The sequence below is a fragment of the Macrotis lagotis genome, chromosome X (genome assembly GCF_037893015.1).
Source record: "Macrotis lagotis isolate mMagLag1 chromosome X, bilby.v1.9.chrom.fasta, whole genome shotgun sequence".
Lineage (NCBI taxonomy): Eukaryota > Metazoa > Chordata > Mammalia > Peramelemorphia > Peramelidae > Macrotis > Macrotis lagotis.
Genome location: NC_133666.1, coordinates 240,255,969 through 240,275,565, shown reverse-complemented (window position 1 = coordinate 240,275,565; position 19,597 = coordinate 240,255,969). Strand labels below are relative to the sequence as shown.

At 36.6% G+C, this 19,597-nt stretch overlaps 1 pseudogene; it reads right to left on the bottom strand.

The window, feature by feature from the left end:
• The window catches only part of LOC141498998 (eukaryotic translation initiation factor 3 subunit E pseudogene), a 48,376-nt pseudogene extending 29,136 nt beyond the window's left edge, over window positions 1-19,240 (bottom strand).
• Window positions 19,241-19,597: the final 357 nt, after the last annotated feature.

Below are 19,597 nucleotides of genomic sequence, written 5' to 3'. Positions count from 1 at the left end.
TGTCTTATTTTTATCATCATTCAATTGAAATTTCTCTCTTCAAAGTTACCAATAACCCAATTGCCAAATCTAATGATTATTTCTCAAACATCCTTCATCTTTACCTCTTCAGACTCTCCTTCCAGATACTCTGTCCTTTAGGTTTTTCTGACACTGCTTTCTCCCAGTTCACCTCCTATTTCTCTGACCATTTCTTCTCAATCTCCCTTGCTAGTTCTTCATCCATATCATGCTCACTATCAAAGAGCATTCCCTAAGACTCTTTCCAGCGGCCTCTTCTCTCTTCCTTCTATGCTAGCTCATCTGGTGATCTCAGTAGCTCCCATGGGCTCAATTATCATCTCCATACAGATAATTCCTTGATCAATATATTTTCTCCTCATCTCTTTCCTGAGTTACTGTCTCACTTCACCAACTCTCTTTTGAACATCTCAAACAGGATGATCCATAAACATCTCAAACTAAATCCATCCAAAAGAGATTCATTTTCTTCCCCCCCCCCCATCCCTCCTTCTTCTAAATGTTCCTATGATTGTGGAAGGTAACATCATCCTCCCAACCCAGATTCGAAGCCTCAGTACCATTCTTGAATCCTCACTGGCTCTTACCCTACATATCCAATTTTGTGAAATCTTATTTTTTTCTGCTTTCACAACATCTCTCATGTAGATATACTTTCTCTCATTCACATAGCCACTATAATATAACTTGTATTATACTGTTTATATTATTTCCATTATAGTTCCTCATTACTTCTTTTCTGGATATCAGAATAACTTTCCAATTAGTATCCTTGCTTCAAGTTTCTATTCCAATCTTTCCTCAACCTGGCTGCCAAATGATTTTCCTAGAGCATATATTTGACCACATCACCCTTCAGATGAATAAACCCCACTGGCTCCCTATTGTCTTAAGGACAAAAACAATGTCATCTGGCATTTATAATAAGACTCCTTCCTACTTTTGCAGTCTTCCTACATTTTACTCCCTTTCATGGACTGTGATAGAGCTACTGTCCTACTTGCATTTCCTTATATATAACATCCATCTCTAGGTTCCAGATCTTTCCACTTGCTTTCCTCTATTCATGCAAAACTCTTCCTCTTCCTCTTCATCTCTTAAATTCCCAACCCTCCTTTAAGACTCAGTCCGATTCCATGTACTCCAGAAGGCATTTCCCAGTTTTCCTAGCTGCTAGTCTTACCACGCTGCGATTATCTTCCATCTACTCTGTAAAAATCATATGTGTGTCTTATTTAAAAGTTTTCTGCCTGCCTTTCTGGGGGGTGGGGGGAGAGGGGAAAAGTGTGAAATTCAAAACCTTACAAGAAATGATAGGTAGAAACTACTATTGTATATAACTGAAAAACAAATAAAATACTTTTTAAAAGTTGTCTGCCAAATTAGAATATGAGCTCCCTGAGGTTCAAGGATTGGGGCTTTTTTCCCTGTTTGTTTGGGGCGGGGGGGGGGGGGGGGTGCCTTTCTTTGTATTCCTTGCATTTAGTATAGAAAGGTCTTATGCTAGCCAACAAGGTAACTGGCTCACAGTAATGATTCATAAATACTTGTAAACAAACACTAAGTAAGTTATAGCCATAGCTCCCATTTCTAAACTGATTTCAAACTCTGGAACCAATGAAAGTATTATCTCATTTTACAGCTAAGGAAATTGAACCTCAGAGATGTTAGGGGCTAGTCCCAGGAATAAGACAATTAAGTGGCAGAGCCAAGACTCAAGGCCAGGTCTCTCAGAGTGGCACAGTGGATAGGGGACTGAAATTAGAGTCACAGTCTATGAGCTTGAGTCTCAGTTCTACTACTTTTATTACTGTTTGGCTGTTGTTTAGTCATTTCAGTTAGGTCTGACTCTTTGTGACCACATTTGGGGTTTTCTTGGCAAAGATAATTTGAATGATTTGCCATTTCCTTCTCCAACTCATCTTACAAACTTGAGGCAAACAGGTTTGAGTGACTTGCCCAGGGCCACAAGCTAATAAATGTCTGAGGCCACAGGTCTTCCTGACTCTTGGTCTAGTGATTCATTCACAATAGCATCTAGCTGCCCATTTTCTTCTGATAATCTTGAACAGATCATTTCACTTTTTTGGATTTCATCTGTAAAATAAAGGAAATGAACTAGTAGACTAGCTGATCTCTAAAGTTCATACCAGTTCTACCTCAATAACCCTTGACTCTTTCTACTACATATACTTCAAGGTAATACATATGGTATCTTTTTTATTTAATGTATATATATATATATATGTATATATATTATAGATATAATATATATACTATATCTATTATATATATATGTATATATATATACATATATATATAATACTCTATCTCTAGGCAATTGGAAGAGGAACTCCAATGGAGAGTTACAGAGTACCATATGTAGTAAGGAAAGCTGTAGGAACCTCCCTCAGTCAACAATATCCAACCCTGGCAGCAGCAGCACATATTTCCCTGCTTTCCCCCTCTATTTACAATCCAAGAAACCTTTTCTTCAACTATTATGCTAAACCCAATCTATAGACTTCACTTTATCCTAAAAATGTTCCTCTCATTTTGACCACTTACAGATTCCAGCCACATAATTCATCAACATGGTGCCTGGTTTTCCCCAGACCTCAGTATATTTCCACCTGGGCTCTTTAAGCATGCTCTGGAGAGCTTGTCCTAGATGAGTGATGATAGTAAAGAAAAAGAAGAAATAAGCTTTTTTCATAAGCTTTAGGGTATCATTTTCCATTCAATGTTTAAATCTTGCTTCTAGGGCTTATTTTTCAAAGAGCTCTTTGGTGAAATGTTCAATCTCTCTATCGGAAAGGGAAGATTTGTGGGGTGGAGCTATATTCTATAGAGAATTTTCATGGAGTTATTCTGTAGAGAATATCATTGTGCTGTTTGATTTAATAACTTAGCAAAGCCATAGCAACTGCGGCAGTCAGCAGAGCTTCCAGACTAAAATCAATATTGGTCCTAACAGGCAGGGTTTGGCTATTCTCAGCATGATCAAAATGGGTAGGAAACCTGTATGACATCAACAATGGCCAGACCCAAAGGATACCATGGACACATCAGTATCTGAGAAACACTGATATGGTCATGGTTTATTTTTATTCTACCTCCTAAAACAAAGATTCTGAACTTAATTGGTTGGGTTATTGGATTTTAGAGAAAATTATTGGCTACTTTGAGTGTGTGTGTGTGTGTGTGTGTGTGTGTGCATACATATTAAAGTTTATCATCTGAATAGTTATTTTTCTAACTTTCAAATTATATTAGAAAGTGCTATTGATTTCAGACAACATGTGTTGATCACATCTACATTAAAAAGACACACTTTTCTACCACTTTTATTAACAGCTACCATTTATAGAGTATTTTATGATTTTTTTAAAAAACCATCTTTCTTACAAACCTATGAGGTAGTTATTGGAACTATTTCCAGTTTTCAGATGAGAAAAATAAGACTCAGAGAACCTGACCAAGGGGACAAAGCTAGTAATTTTCCATGACTGATATTTTAACATAGATTTCTTCTGATTTTAATTCCAGCACTCTTTCTACAATAACAAACTATTACATTATAATCACCAAAATTAGCCTAAGTTGCTTTTATTTGTTTCCTAGGAAATCCTCAAACCCATCTTATTTCTCTATGGTCAGACTCTTTGAAAGGTTCCATAGTTCTATTTCTCTTCTCTCATTGTACATCCCTCCCACACATCTCTACCTCCTTTGTCCACTTAGGGATAACAGATCCTTTCTTGGAACCTGGCAAAAAAAGAAATGGAAGTGTGTCATTTCATAGCATATTCTAAAAAAAAGTAAACATGTCAATAAAAAATCAAAACCAGGATGAAAGTGAAGATTTTTTTTTATTTTCAGTAATATGAAACCAAACCTGGGTGATCTCTCTGTATGAGGTCTAACTTTCACCTCAGTCAAGGATTAAATTGGTAATTGGGCATAGGGAACATTGGAAAGATGAGAAACAGGAAGTATAGAGACCAGTGAGGAATCTGTTACAGAAGTCATAGTTAGTAAACAATGAGGAGATATGAACTAAGAATGGTGGTTATGTGAGTAGAGAAAATTTAAAAAATGCTATATCTCCACACAGAGAATTAATTGATTTGGGGTACAGATTGAAGATAGTTTTTCCTCTTTCTTGCTTTTTTTAAAGGAAATTTGTCTTGCATGACTTCATATTTGTAATGAGTTTTATATTTCTTGCCTTCTCAATGGATGGGGGTGGGGTAGGGAGAGGAAGATGTTTTTTAAAATATGAGGAATATCCCAGAGATATATAGTTCATCTTTCCTAAAAATATGGTGCTCAGAAATAAACACAATATACTAGCCATTTTTTGACAGAATGGAATTTTCTGGACATTGTGCTTCTTTTAATACCACCAAACATCTCCTTAGGTTTTTTGGCCCCTATGTCACATTGTTGGTTCAAGATAGAACATGTAATTTAGTAAAGACTTTGGGTCTTTTTCACATGAACTATTGTTTAATAATGTCTTCCCAAATTGTTATTATTCAGTTGATTCTTTCAAACTAAATTTGCCATTTACCCTAGTCCACTTTATTTGATTATATCTGGCCCATTGTTCCAGCCTGTCAAGATATATTTGGATTCTGTCTCTATCACCCATTGTTTGTTGTTCATCTTTCATTCTTGAAGAGGACCAATGGCATTATGAGGGTGAGGTTCACATGAGAGTGAATTGGATTTAAGTGAGACAGCTCTGTGGAAGTCATCAGCCTCTTTCTTCCCAGAGCTAGCAGAGTCCAATAGCAAGAAGTAAGTCAAGACAACTGGCAATGGCCCAGAATGAAATGGGAGACCTTGACCTTTTTAAGCTAAGGTCTTTAACAGGTCTCAGTTTGTCTGAGACAAAATCCATTTAATGATTAAGGGTTAAGTAAGAATTGAGATAGAAATGACCTAGTTTGCTTTCAGAAAAGAATCAGTCTGGGAGAGGAAAACCCTCAGAGTTTCTGGCCAGAATAGAAAAAAATGCTATTTATACTCAATCTGAGCCATCAAAACTCAAACAATGAGCAAGAGAAGTTAGGACTATTATTGACCAATCAATGAAAATCAGAGTATCACCTGTTACATTCATGATCACTCCCAATTTCATTCAGTCAGTAAAGTTTCTGGGGTCTCTTGCCTTTGAGACTGGAAAAAAGATGAAATCCATTCAAACAAAAACAGCTGCTTCAGGCTCAACTCTCAAGATTAGAGTTCCAAATCTCATTAAATCAGTTACATGCTCTTGGACTGGCTAGATGAGAAAGGTGATGACTTGAAGGACTGTTTCCCCAAACAAAGCAAATCTGAAGAGTGATACACTAGAGAACATATTTGCAGCTGCAAAATGTTTGTATGTTAAGGAACATGAGCAATGAGCAAAATGAACTTGAAATTTTAACATTCTAAAATAAATTCAACCTTTCACTTTCCCCAGAACTTTGTAGAATGAGACAAAACTAGAATGCAGCAATGCTTTGGCTAATATTCTATATATCTAAGCAACATGGAAATTCACAAACTAAAGAGTGGAAAAATTGAGAGTATCTGGAGAAGGATAAAAGGAAAAAATTCAGGTAAGATTTGATTAGTGCAAATAATGAATCCCATGAAGTAGTCAGGTGTTATGAATTCTCACAGCATATTTCCATTAGGAGGGAACCAATTACCATTTTTACATTCTTTATTTACACTCATTGAGATCTAGCTAAAGAAAAGATCTTTCTGTGAAGGTATACTACAGTTCAAACATATGAAAGATGCCTTATTTCCTAAAACAGATCCCCAAGGGCAAGTTGAGTAATGATGAGTGACCTGGCTATCCAGTCATTTGTTAGAAGTTTCATTTTGACAAACATTCACAATCAGTGTTCATCTCCCTACAATTTCATCTCAAAAGCAAAATTCTGACAATACAATTAGAAATTCTAATCAGCAGAAAAAGGAGGAAGGTCACTAAGGAAGCCACTGGATTGTACAGAAAAACAGTCTAATGAGCTTAGATTTTTAAATTGCATATATATATGACAGAAATTTGTTAATATAATTATTGATTTTAATACCAAATTTAATATGGACTGCAACTCCCTTAAATGATCCTTGTAATGTCAGAATTTCAGTTAATTCCCTTACTTTCCTACTCTTAAGATATTACTCTTTATTAGGTTGAGCTGAACCATACCCTAGGTCCTCTCACCCAGGAATATTGGAGAGCCCAGCTGAACTGCATTTAAACTTCTATGGTTCTTGCCTCCTTCCATTAGGATGAAGGTCAAAACAGTCAGAATGAAGTAGTTTTCCTTGTCTGGATTGCCAAGAACGACTGGGATCTCATGACCAAGACTTGCTACCTCATACTGCCTCCTCTGTCTCTCCTCCTAAAGTTATAAGAAGTTTTTGCTTGGGTCTTGGAATTCAGAAATCACTGGATATCCCACAGGGTGGCAGGTTTGCTATCTATTATCTCAATTAAAGGTGCTTTATTCTTCAACTCATGGCTTTTATTTCTTTCAAAATTTGAGATATGGAAGATGGAAGGAGGTTCACCTAACCATGGTAAAATTTAAAAAGAATGGCATGGAGAATACTGTCAAGAGAAAACTAAAACCCAGATAGTTTGGGGCTTGTGAGGAGAAAAACAATAGTAAAAAAAGGAGGAACTTTTAAAAAACTATAATGAAAACAAGAAAAGTTGGGTAGAAATAGAGCCATCACTTGAATAATGGAACACACAAAAAAGCAAAATTGCATAACTTTTGTTTTTCTTACATTTTCTCCATCTCAAGAAAATGACTTCAAAATTGAAAAGGGCAGAACAAGAATTGCTAAGAGAATTGAGACTAAGATTAGTGAGAAGAGGTAAGAAATCATTTAGAAGAGTTCAAGTTCTCTGGCCCAAAGAAAGTACATATCGGGACACTTAAACGACATGGCTATAAAACACAGTATTGTTCTCAGTAACCTCTGGTGATTTATGGAGAATTGTAACAGCACCAAAAAAAAAAAAACTAAAAAAAAACTAAAGAGAGACAAACATCTCAATTTTGAAAAGGAAAAAAAAATGACCTCAAGTCATTCCCTAACAAAAGTTTATAGTGGAATAATAAACAGCTGTGTTGTGAAGCACTTTAGAAATGGAACTGCTGATCACTAGGAAGGAGCCAATTTGGACTCACTAAAAACAAGTCCTATGCCAGCTGATCTCCTTTATATCTTATTAGAACAACTAGATAGTAGTGCTAAGTAATTTCATAGATATTTATTGTTCAGTTGTGTCTAACTCTACATGAACCCAGAGACTTTGTCCGTGAGGTATTCTTGGCAAAGATTAGAAACTAGGCAAATAGAAATTAAATTTGCTCAGGGTCACTCAGCTGGTAATTTTTAGAGGTTAAATTTGAATTCAGGTCCTTAATTTCAGTAATTCAGCAAAAAGTTAGTGTAGATTTATTTATGCACAAGATAGAAATGTGTAGCTGAATGACTATGCAGTAAACTAAATCTATAACCATAATCAATTAATCAAGGAACATTCATTAATTACTTACTATGTTCCAAGCATGATTGGGATGCTTAGATATATAAGGAAGAAAGCCCCACTTGGATAAAGATACTGAACCAAAGGGTTCCTTGTCTTCAAGAAGGTTATATTCTATCCATAGAGACATGCACACATAAAAAATAAAAAAAAGATATAAAACATACATAAAATGAATAGAGTGAATTTCTGGGTGGGGGGAAGAGGAAAGCACCTGCAGCTCTAGGGATTCAGAATGATCATCCTAATCAAATCAAGAGGAAAATAAATAGGGAAAAATGGAAAGCCTTGAATATAATACTTTGGTAGATTCAACTGTACAAAAAGCATTTATTAAGGGCCTACTATGCAGCATGAATTATTCCTCTATTTCTCCTCATCCTGAGAAGTTCATAGTCAATTCCATTTGGACTTAGAGGCAGAGAAAAGTTACAATGAAATATAAAATAAGATCCAGATAGAAGCAATGATCAGTGTTTGCCAAAAACTCATGGTATAAAACCTATCTCTGAAATGCTGGTTAATGACTACTCCTTTTCCTAAAATCACTTCTAGAGTGATATTTATAAAGTATTTTAAGGTTTGTAAAGGGTTTCATAAATAACACTTGATTTGATCCTCAACTACCCTGGGAGGTAGTTGTTATATTTTCCTCTTCTTAAAAAAAGAGGAAACTGAGGCAGAAAGATTAAGTAATTTGGATACAGTCTCCTATCCAACAGCACTGTTAGCAAATGTCTAAAACCAGATCTTCTTGAGACTGGGTTCAGAACTCTATCTCTATCTACATAATTGATATAATAACTAATTAAAATTAATTTATAACTGTATACAATGGAATTGTTCATAGTATTTACATTACTACAATTTTCCAGTATATACCATAATTTCCTATCCATTTTTTAAACAATATACTGATTACTCATAATTTGCTCTTTGTTTCCTGAACTAGGCTTGTTAGTTAGAAAACCATAATAAATATCTTCACTGGTTGATGTGAAAATAAACCTGATCTACAGACAAAGTCTTCCAACCTGCTAATTACATGCTGACATGGGCTGCTTAGATCAGCCCTTTCCCCCAGAGGAGCAGGAAGAATATGCAGAATTAGAGATAACTAGAGTGACTGATGAATAACCATGAGTGTTTTGCTCTGACTCCAAAAGAATTCTACCAACCCCTGGAATTAGTTTTATCTGCCTTAGTAAGAAGTCCAGCTCCCTTTGTCTAATTTAATGATCATGATGTTTGTACTTCATCTTGAAGAAGACCATGACATCAGGGAGATGATGCCATGACAAGCACATGAATTGGATTTAAGTGAGAGGGTACTGTGCTAAGTCACCAGCCTCACTTTCTCCTCCAGAGTCATTTGGGTCCAGTGGCCAGATATGAATTTGGAGATGTCCCTGGATGTTAGGGATTCAGGGTTAAGTAACTTGCCCAAGGTCACACTGCTAATAAGTGTCTGCTATCTGAGGTCAGATTTGAATTCAGGTCCTTCTGATTCCAGGACTGGTTCTCTATCCACTGCCCAACCAAGTTGCCCCTAACTACACAGCCCTTAGAACCAGTAAGCCAACAGGGGTATTGTTGTATGAATACATCTTAACTTTTTAGGAGGTTATAGGTTTTTTCCCCCAGACCAGAAAAGTCCTGGGACTTAAGAACAGATCAGACATGTGTTCCTGTCCTCTTGAGTCATCTTTCTATGAATGAACATATCCATCTGAATTATAGTATCAATAAATCATATACGTAGATCATCTTAGGTGTGATTTGTACTTTTCAGTTGCTTTGGTGAAGACATGGACTTCTTAGCAAAAGAAGCACAAAGCTAGTACAAATCCCACATTGAAGAGATCCAGATCTGTTGTTGGCACTGTGCCAACCTCTTCTTTAGAGCTGTTTTCCTCTTTCTCAATAATCCCAAGGAAAGGTGACTCCCAGACAATGTGTTAAGAGTGGGACCATATCACAACCAGATTCATTGTTCTGATTGGGCATGCCAGAAGAAGAATATGCCTCCTTTCCCTCCCTAAATATAAGAACCATATCTGATGAAGGTATCATAGGCTGCCACCAAGGCTTGTACTCACCATGATGCAAAGATTCTCCCAATAAAGATGTTGACCACATTTAGAGATCCAAGCTAGGCTAATGCCAAAGCTATCATAGAAAGGAGCTGATGCTAGAAAGCTCCCTTTGTTTTCTAGGATGAGGAAAGTTCCCTGTGTCCAAAGACTCGTAGATTTAGACTGAAGAGACTGAAAGGCCAACTTATCCAATCCCTTCAATTTACAGATAAGGAAACTGAGAACAGGGAGGTTATATGACTTTGCACACAAGTCTGAAATGAAAGAGTCAGATTTGAATAATAGCCAGTTATGCACTTTAAGGTTTACTAAGTGCTTTACAAATGCAACCTTCTTTTAACCTGGCATCAACCCTGGGAGGAAAAAAGCTAGTTTTACAACTGAGGGAACTGAGGCAAGCAAAGGATAATAACTTGACTGGGGTCACACAGCTAGTAAGTTTCTGAAGAGGGATTTGAACTCCTCAAGATTTTCCAACTTAATGATTCAGCACTCTATCCAATGCCACACCTAGCTTCAATTGAATCAGATCTTCTGACTCCAATACTTTCAAAAGAAGCACATTGTCATCACTTCTCAGTCCCCGTATTAGATTTCATCTTTATTGTTAATACTATAGATTTACAGTTGGATGGAACCTAAGAAGACAGTTAGTCCGACTCTTCCTTCCTCATTTCCTTGATAAACTGAAAGATTAAGGAAATTGTCCAAGATCACACTAATATTAAGTAGTAGAGCTGGCATCTGAATCCAGGAGCTCAGACTTCTAAGCCAACATCCTTTCACTACACCATGAGATAAGCTCTATTCTAGTTGACATATTACTTTTTTTCAAGTCTTTTGTTGTTCTGTCGTATCCGACTCTTCATAACCCTATTTTGGATTTTTTTGGCAGAGATACCAGAATGGTTTACCATTTCCTTCTCCAACACTCTTTATAAATTAAAAAACTGAGGCAAATAAGGTCAAGTTACTTGCCCAGGATCACACAACTCATTAGTGTCTGAGACTGGATTTGAACTCAGATTTTCTTGACCCCAGATCAAAAACTCAGTGTCATCTATATTTTAATATTGGAGGCTCTCCCCCTGCCCCATGGAGAATGGTACCAGACCTCATAAAAGACAGCTTCTCTATTAGTGAGGACTGATCAATATTCTGATAGAGTTCTCTCAGACACCATACCACACTGTGACTCCTACTTGTACAATGGCAGGCTTTCACTGAATGATTGGTTCAAAAGCAGTTGTCCATTGATTCATTTATGAGATATGATCTGTCTCCACAGATCACCTGAAGCAATAAGAGGCAGGTTTGGGGGTGGTTTTTTCCAACTTCTTACCAGTAGAATGCCAATAACACAGTGATTTTTGATGGAAGGCATCCAGTATAGGCTGAGTAATTATTAAGGATTTAAATCATCCAGATGCTGACATCCCACCCAGTGGGATGGTATTTAGTGCCACCAAAAAAAAAAGTGCTCTAGAGCACTAGCATAGTAGTCAGAGAGAAGTCAGACAGTCCAGTGAGGTAGGATAACGTGTCTTCCTCCAGACAGTGACATCTTCACAAAGGTTTGTTTGGTTTTTCTGTTAGGACTTCAAAGCATCGGGCTTAGGGATGAGCTGAAAGAGAGAGAAGGAGAGAGGAAGGTAGTATAATAGTAGCAGCATGGACTCTGAATTATAGAATCCCTGATAATAAATCACTTAAATAAATCCAACAGGAAAATCAAATCCATTTGGACATTATTACACTATTTTAAAGTCACTATTGAAAGTGTCAGATGCTTACTAGCTGTGTTACCCTGGGCAAGTCACTTGATTCTGTTTGCCCCAGTTTCCTCATCTATAAAATGAGCTGGAGAAGGAAATGGCAAACCATGCCAGTATCTTTGCCAAGAAAACCCCAAATGTGGCCATGAAGAGTTGGATAAGCTGTAAAATAACAGTAACAATGGTAGCATACTGATTTTTCAGTTATGCAAAGAAAGGAGGTATGATACATGATACATGATGCATCAGTTGTGGAATCAAAGTACCAGGGTTAAAATTCCACCTGTGATGCTTACTATCTTTGTGATATTGGCAACTTGCCTAATCTCCCTGGGTCTCAATTTCCTTATCTATAAAATATGGGTTAGTTGACTTCTGTGGGCTCTTCAAGTTCTAGAACTATAGCCATATAAGAATAAGGTCATAAAGCAGCTACGTAGCACAGTAGTTAGAGCACCAGGCCTGGAGTTAGGAAGACCTGAATTCAAATTTAGCCTCAGACATTTCCTAGCTGGGTGACCCTGGGCAGGTCATTTGACCCTGTTTTACCTCAGTATTCTATTCTATAAAATAAGCTAGAAAAGGAAGTGATAAACCACTCTAGTATCTTTGCCAAGAAAACCCCACATGGGGTCACAAAGAGTCAGACATAACTAAACAGAGCACATAGCAGCCCACCTACTCAAAGAATAGAGTTCTATTTTTGTACCCCCTCAAAACTTGCCCCTTATCCCAATTTCAAGGCAGGTCTTCAGTGACAAAGCCCCAGTGTTATCTCAACTCTTCCTTTTCTTTTACTGCCTTCCCACATCAAATCATTTGCCAAACCCTGATGATTTTCCCTCTGTAATATCTCTCACACTCATCCACTCTCCCTATTCATAGTACCATCACCCTTTGTTCAAATCTATATCACCTTTCACTTGGATCCTTGTAATAGCTTCCTCACCAATCCTCCTAAAGTCTCCCATTGCCTGATCCCTTCCTTCCTTTCTAGTATGTTTATTCCTTGAATCTCCCCTCTTCCCCGTGTACTCTCTGATTCAGTGACTTGAATACATCACACCATCTCCAACAGCCAGGTATTTTCACTGGCTGGTTCCCATGCTTAGAATTCTCTCCCTCCTCATTTTTCACCTCCCAGTTACCCTGACTTCTCTCAAGTCTCAGCTAAAATCCCACCTTTTGCAAGAAGATTCATCAGGTTCTTGTACAGCTAGAGCCTTCCATTTCATCCTCTAAATAGCTTATTTGTACATAGTGTTTGCATTTTGTCTTCCCCATTAGATTGTAAAGTTATTAAGAGTAAGGACTATTTTTTGCTTTTCTTTGTATTCCTAGCACCAGGTCTAGTATATAGTAGGCACTTAATAAATACTCAATGACTAGCTGACTGTTGTGAGGAGAAAGCAGGGATAACTCTGTTCTTACTCATAATTTCTACTGAATAAATTACTTAAAGTGTCCCCTTCCTACACAAAGAACATCATGTTAGTCAGAAAAATATCCTTTTTGGGGGGTCATGTTGTTCTCCATTTGATAAAAATGCCAAAGGCTGAAGGATCTTACAAAGGAGGTTTCAGAAATGGGTGAGGAAGCCCAGTATTAGCAGCAGGAAAATACAAAGGTAGACAATGGTACCAGATTATAAGAGAAATGTGCTTTAATTGGGGGGAAGGGGGATCCAGAAGCATAGGATTGGTATGGGGAGCTCCCCAACTGGAACTTTTCCACATGGAGCAGATTGAAAACTCATCCATAACATAGGATATTAGTTGCCTGAAGCAAAAGAGAAGTTGAGTAACTTGCTCAAGTTCACAAAATTAATATGGGTCAGAAACAGGACTTGCACAAAGATCTTCCTGATATCAAAACTGGTCCTTTAGCCACTTTTCTAGTTTGTCTCTGGGAGTTTTTTTTTCATAGAAAATTCCATAGCCTCATATATTAAGGATCATAGGTATCCCTAGCAACATAACTCTTAATCCAACAAACATGAATGAGTTGCCTTAGGTTTCTCCAACTTCAATTTAATTCAGAGTAGTAAAATTTAACAAACACATAATTTGGTCCCTTCTATCAGCCACTATACTAATCTCTAGGGATTCAAAAAACAGTAGCAAATTGGATTCTGCCCTGAAGTTTATTTTCTGCTGAGGAATACAATAAGAAAACAAATACAAGAATATAAAATAATTTGAGTGGAGAGGGAACACAATAGGGGAATCAGAAAAAGATCCATGGAGGAAATGGCACCTGAGTCAAACATTATTAAAAAATTCTAGAGGCTAAAGTTCACAGACATATGCACATTATGCATGATGGATAGTTTGTACAAAGGCCTTGGTGATGAGAACTGGAATACTGAGTTTGGGAAATAATTCCAGTCCAGTCTTGATTAGAAAATAGAAAGCAAACTTCACTTGTATGCTCAAAAACAAATTGCTTGCTTTCTCGAGGTGTGAGGAAAGAAGAGAGAAAGGGAGAGAATTTAGCAATCAAAAATTTTTTAATGAATATTTTAAAAATTTTCCATGAAATGGAGAAAAAAGAAAATAGAATTGTAAAAGAAAGTAACATGAAATAAGACTAGAAATATAGATTAGGTCAAATTGGGGGGGTTGAGAGGGATAAAAATTTTTGGAACAGAGTAACAAGGCTAGATCTGTGCTTTAGGAATTTCTTTTAACTACTATAAGAAAAATTGATTAGGAAAGGGAGAGACTAGAGACCAATTTAGAGACTACTGAAATGATTCAGGCAAGAGATGAAGAATCCAAACTAAGATAGAGGCTGTGAAGAATATTGATAATAGAGATTTTATGCAGCTAGAACACAGATTTGAAAGCAGAGGGAATTAGTGGAAGTGAGGAAGAAGGAAGAATCTGGAATGACTCTGAGATTGCAAGCCTGGGTGACCAAGAAGATGGCATTGTTTGGGGACAAGGTAGAGGCATTCTCAATAAGATCAGGGGTGAAACAATGGTGCCCATTATCACCATTACTATTCAATATTGTGTTAGAAATGTTAGATTCAGCAAAAAGAGAAGAAAAAGAAATTGAAGAAATTAGAATTGGGAAGGAAGAAACAAAACTCTCACTCTTTGCAAATGACATTATGGTATACCTAGAGAACCCTAAAAAATCATCTAAAAAACTACTAGAAATAATTAGTAACTTTAGCAAAGTCACAGGATATAAAATAAACCCACATAAATCCTCAGCTTTTCTTTATATTACTAGCAAGATACAGCAGAAAGAGCTAGAAAAGAGAAATCCCATTTAAATTTAAAAAACTTCAGACAATATAAAATACTTGGGAGTCTACCTGCCAAGGCAGTCTCAGAAACTATGAAAACAACTACAAAACATTTCTCTCACAAATAAAATCAGATTTAAATAACTAGGCAAATATCAACTACTCATGGATAGGCCAAGCTAATATAATAAAAATGACAATTCTACCTAAACTAAATGACTTGTTTAGTGCCCTACCAATCAAAATCCCAAAGAGTTACTTTAATGAGTTAGAAAAAATGGTAAGTAAATTCATACAAAGAAATAAAAGTCAAGAATTTGCAGGGATTTAATGAAAAAAAAGTGTAAAAGAAGGTGGCTTAGCCCTACCAGATCTAAAATTATCTTATAAGGCATCAGTCATCAAAACTGTCTGGTACTGTCTAAGAAATAGAGTGGTTTGTTTTTGAGCATTCAAGTGAATTAGACTAGGTACAAAAGAGATACCAGGAAATGATTATAGTAATGTGCTGTTTGATAAACTCAAAAAAAGTCCTGCTTCTGGAATAAAAACTCTCTCCAATAAAATCTGTTGGGAAAATTGGAAGTTAGATTAGACCAACCATCTCACTCCCTTTAAGATCAAAATGGGTACAGGATTTAGACATAAAAGACAATATTATAAGTAAACTAGGAAATTAAGGACTAGTTTACCTGTTAGATCTATGGAAAGGGAAGCAGTTTATGACCAAGGAAGAGATGGAGAACATCATTAAAAACAAATTAGATAACTTTGATTACACTAAATTAAAAAAGCTTTTGCACAAACAAAACCACAAAAAAAAATCAAAAGAAATTGTAGTAAATTGGGAAACAATTTTTACAACTAGTGTTTCTGACAAAGGAGTCATTTCTAAAATTATAGAGAGAACTGAGTCAAATTTACAAAAACAAACAAGGCATTCCTCAATTGACAAACAGTCAAAGGATATGCAGAGGCAATTTACAGATGAGGAAATCAAAGTGATCAATCCATAGGCATATGAAAAATTGCTCTAAATCATTACTCATTAGAGAAATACAAATTAAAGCATATCTGAGGTACCACCTCACACCTCTCAGACTGGCCAATATGACCAGAAAGGACAATGATCAATGTTGGAATACATTGTTGGTGGAGCTGTGATCTCATCCAACCTTTCTGGAGAGCAATTTGGAATTATGCCCAAAGGGCAACAAAAATGTGCATACCCTTTGATCCAGCAATACCACTACTGGGTCTATGCCCTGAAGAGATCATGAAAAAGAGTGAAAATATCACTTGTACAAAAATATTCACAGTAACCCTGTTTGTGGTGGCAAAGAATTGGAAATTGAGTAAATGTCTATCAGTTGGGGAATGACTGAACAAATTGTGGTAAATGTATGTTATGGAACACTGCTGTTCTATTAGAAACAAGGGGGGTGGGATGGGAATTCAGAGGAGCCTTGAAGGATTTGCATGAACTGATGCTGAGCAAGGTGAGCAGAACCAGAAGAACTTTGTACACCCTAACAGCAACATGGGGGTGATGATCAACCTTAATGGACTTGCTTATTTCATCAGTGTAACAATCAGGAACAATTTTAGGGTATCTGTGATGGAGAATATCATCTGTACCCAAAGAAAGAATCATGGAGTTTTAATAAAGACCAAAGACTATTACCTTTAATTTTTAAAAAAAAAGGTATCTTATTATGTAATTTTGCTATCTCTTATATTTTATTTTTCCCTTAAGGATCTGATTTCTCTCTCAACACATTCAATTTTGTATAGCATGAAAACAATGTAAAACTATCAGAGGAGAGTTGGGGAAGGGATGTGAGATTGGGGAACAAATTGTAAAATGAAAAAGAAAATAAGAATAAAAGTGCTACTGTAAATAAAAAAAATTTTTACAAGATGACATTGCCAACAAAATAAATTGCAAAATTTGGAGAAGTGCTGGGTTTTGGTGGAATCAGAATTGCTTCTCTTTTGGACATGTTGAGTTTGAGATGTTAATGCAACATCTAGATAGAAATTTTAAAAAACAGCAAGCAATTCAGGATTAGAGTCTAGGAGATAGATTAGGCTGGTTATTTAGATTTTCATATATCATCTATGTAGAAATGACATTCGAGCCCAAGGGAGCTAATGAGTACCAGGAGAAAAAACAGATATAGAGGAGTGAAAGGAAAATAAGGAAGAGAAAGAGATTCAAGAATAGAGGTTCACAACTGATAAATGAGACAGAGAGAAAGAGCAAAAGATTGGGTGAGTGGATATTTATTAAACATTTACTATCTGCTAGACAGTAGACTAAGCAAAAATACAAACAAGATAATTCCTACCCTCAATGACTTTACAGAGGAAAGATAACACATAAAGGAATCTGGAAAAGGGTGGAGAGGATGTTGGTATGGGGTGATCAGGAGGAAGAGGAGAAGCCTGGAGAGTCCATTTGCAAGTGAAATGAAGCATGATTAGAGCCACTCCTGAAAGAATGGCCCAGAGTGGGAAGACTTACATGAACTGATGCTGAGTGAAGTGAGCAGAATCAGGAGAGTATTGCATACCTACAATGTATAGAACATTGTAAGATGATCAGCTATGATAGACTTAGCTCTTCTCAATATAGTGATCAACAACAACTCAAAAGGACTCATGGATGATTTTCAAAGAAAGAACTGATGGAATATGAATGCATATCAAAGCATGGTATTTTCACTTTCTCTCTTTTTCATGGTTTTTTCCATGTTTGTTTCTTCTTTCACAAGATGACTAATATGGAATTATGATTTACATGATTGTACATATATAACCTATATCAAATTGCTTACAATATTAAGAAGGGGGAGATGGGGAAATATAGAATTTGAATTTTTTAAATGAATTTTAAAATACTATTTTGCTCAGGGTACAGTTGTCAACCAAGAGGGTAGGGCTCTAGGGACTCAGCATATTTCTCCAAGGTAAGAAAATGATCCTACAAAGGTGAAAAGAAACCATAATAAAGTTATAAAAAGAGTCAGGAGAGATCACTGTCATGAAAAGAAAGGTAGTATATTTCAAACAATTCAGAGAAGTTAGTTGAGGACTGAGGAAGAGTAATTGGATTTAATGATTAAGAGATTTCTGGGAGTCTTGGATAGATTAGTTTCCATTAAGCAGTGAAGCCAGAAGCCAGATTGCATATTGAGTCACCAGGCTGTGAACCTGTGTGACAAGGAGGATTGCAGTGACCTCAAAAGAAATAAGGAAAGTTTAAAGGAAAAGATAATGAATGAGTGACTCAACATGTTGCAAAGTGAGTGGGATGTGAGGAAATGGAAGCAATTAGTACAAACAACTTTTTGTAAAGGAGTTTAACTTTGACAAGGAGGAGTAGAGAGAGACTAGAGATCCCTTTAAGAACAAAGAAGACATTTAGAAGGAGCACAGTAGGGGGAAAGAAGGATGGATTGGAAGTTCTGATCAGAGACCAAAATTTCAGTGTTCAAGATCATGAAGGATACACAGTTATGATGTTATCTAAGATAGGACCATATCTGTAGGTGGCTGAGAAACAGGCCATGAAAGCTGATATTAGGATGAAGTAAAAGTCTAGGGTATTGGAGAAGATATCAGCATGTATATGGAAGTCCCTAAAGTATGAGGGCCAGGGTTGGAACACAAGAAAATAATGTAACCCAGATATCAAATTTCTTGAGAAAGAAAAAGTGACCAATTTAGAGATTGGTGGATGACAGCAACACAGATCTGGACCCAATGATGCATATGTAGTAAATGGATAGAATAAACCTCAAAGGAAAAAAATTTGCTAAGTAATGATCCAAAAGAGTTGGTCTGGAGCAGTTTAGGTGATGCAGTGGATAGAGCAGTGGTCCTGGAGTCAGGAAGACCTGAATTCAAATCAGACACTTGACACTTATTGTGTGACCCTGGGCAAGTCACTTAACTCCAATTGCTTCAACAACAACTAAAAAAAAGCAAAGAGTTGGTCTGATAATGATAGTGAAGAGTTAGAAAGCATATTTCCTTCTCTTTGTAGTCCAATATGCTGGGAATACAGGGGAAGTAATGAACCCCAGTCCTGGGGAGAATGGCTAGGAATGCAGTCTTTTGTGAGTGTTAAGAAGATGGACGAAGAATGAGAGGAAGGGATGAAGGGAAGTTTGTTGATAGTTCTTTGTTAATCTTTCTTGATGATTTCATCAACTCCCAGGGTTTTCATTATTGTCTCTATGCTGGTGCCTGAGCCATACATCCTGTTCCAGTTTCTCCCCTGAACTTTAATCCTGAATCAAGCATTGCTTATTGAATATTTCTAGCTGGATGTTCCATAAATCTCATACTTTATGTATTGAAAACAGACTCATTACTGTTCTCAGAGAAGCACTCCCCTTACCAACTTCCCTGTTTCCATCATTCTGCCATTGTTCAAAACCTAATGTTGAGTTATGCTTGACTTCTCTTTCACTCACCTCGCATATCCAATCAGCTGTTGAGTCATGCCACGATTTCTCTCCTATCCAACCTCTCCTTTCTACTCATAAAACTGCCACCTTTTTTCAGATTATGATTCCCCTTGTACAAGATTATGGGAAGACCTCCTAAAGGATCTCTTTGCCTCAAGTTTCTCCACTCCATTTCATCCTTTACACTGTTTCCAAAGCGATTTTCCTTAAGTACAGATATGACCTTGTCATTCCATTACCCAGAAAAGTCTAATGGCTCCCTCTTGCCTTTAGGATCAAATAGAAACATATCAACTCTTCTCACTTTTTTAAAACAGTTTGCAGTTTTGCCCCCCAATCAATCTTTCCAGTCTCACTGGACATATTCCCTTTCCCACACTGAAATAGAATCA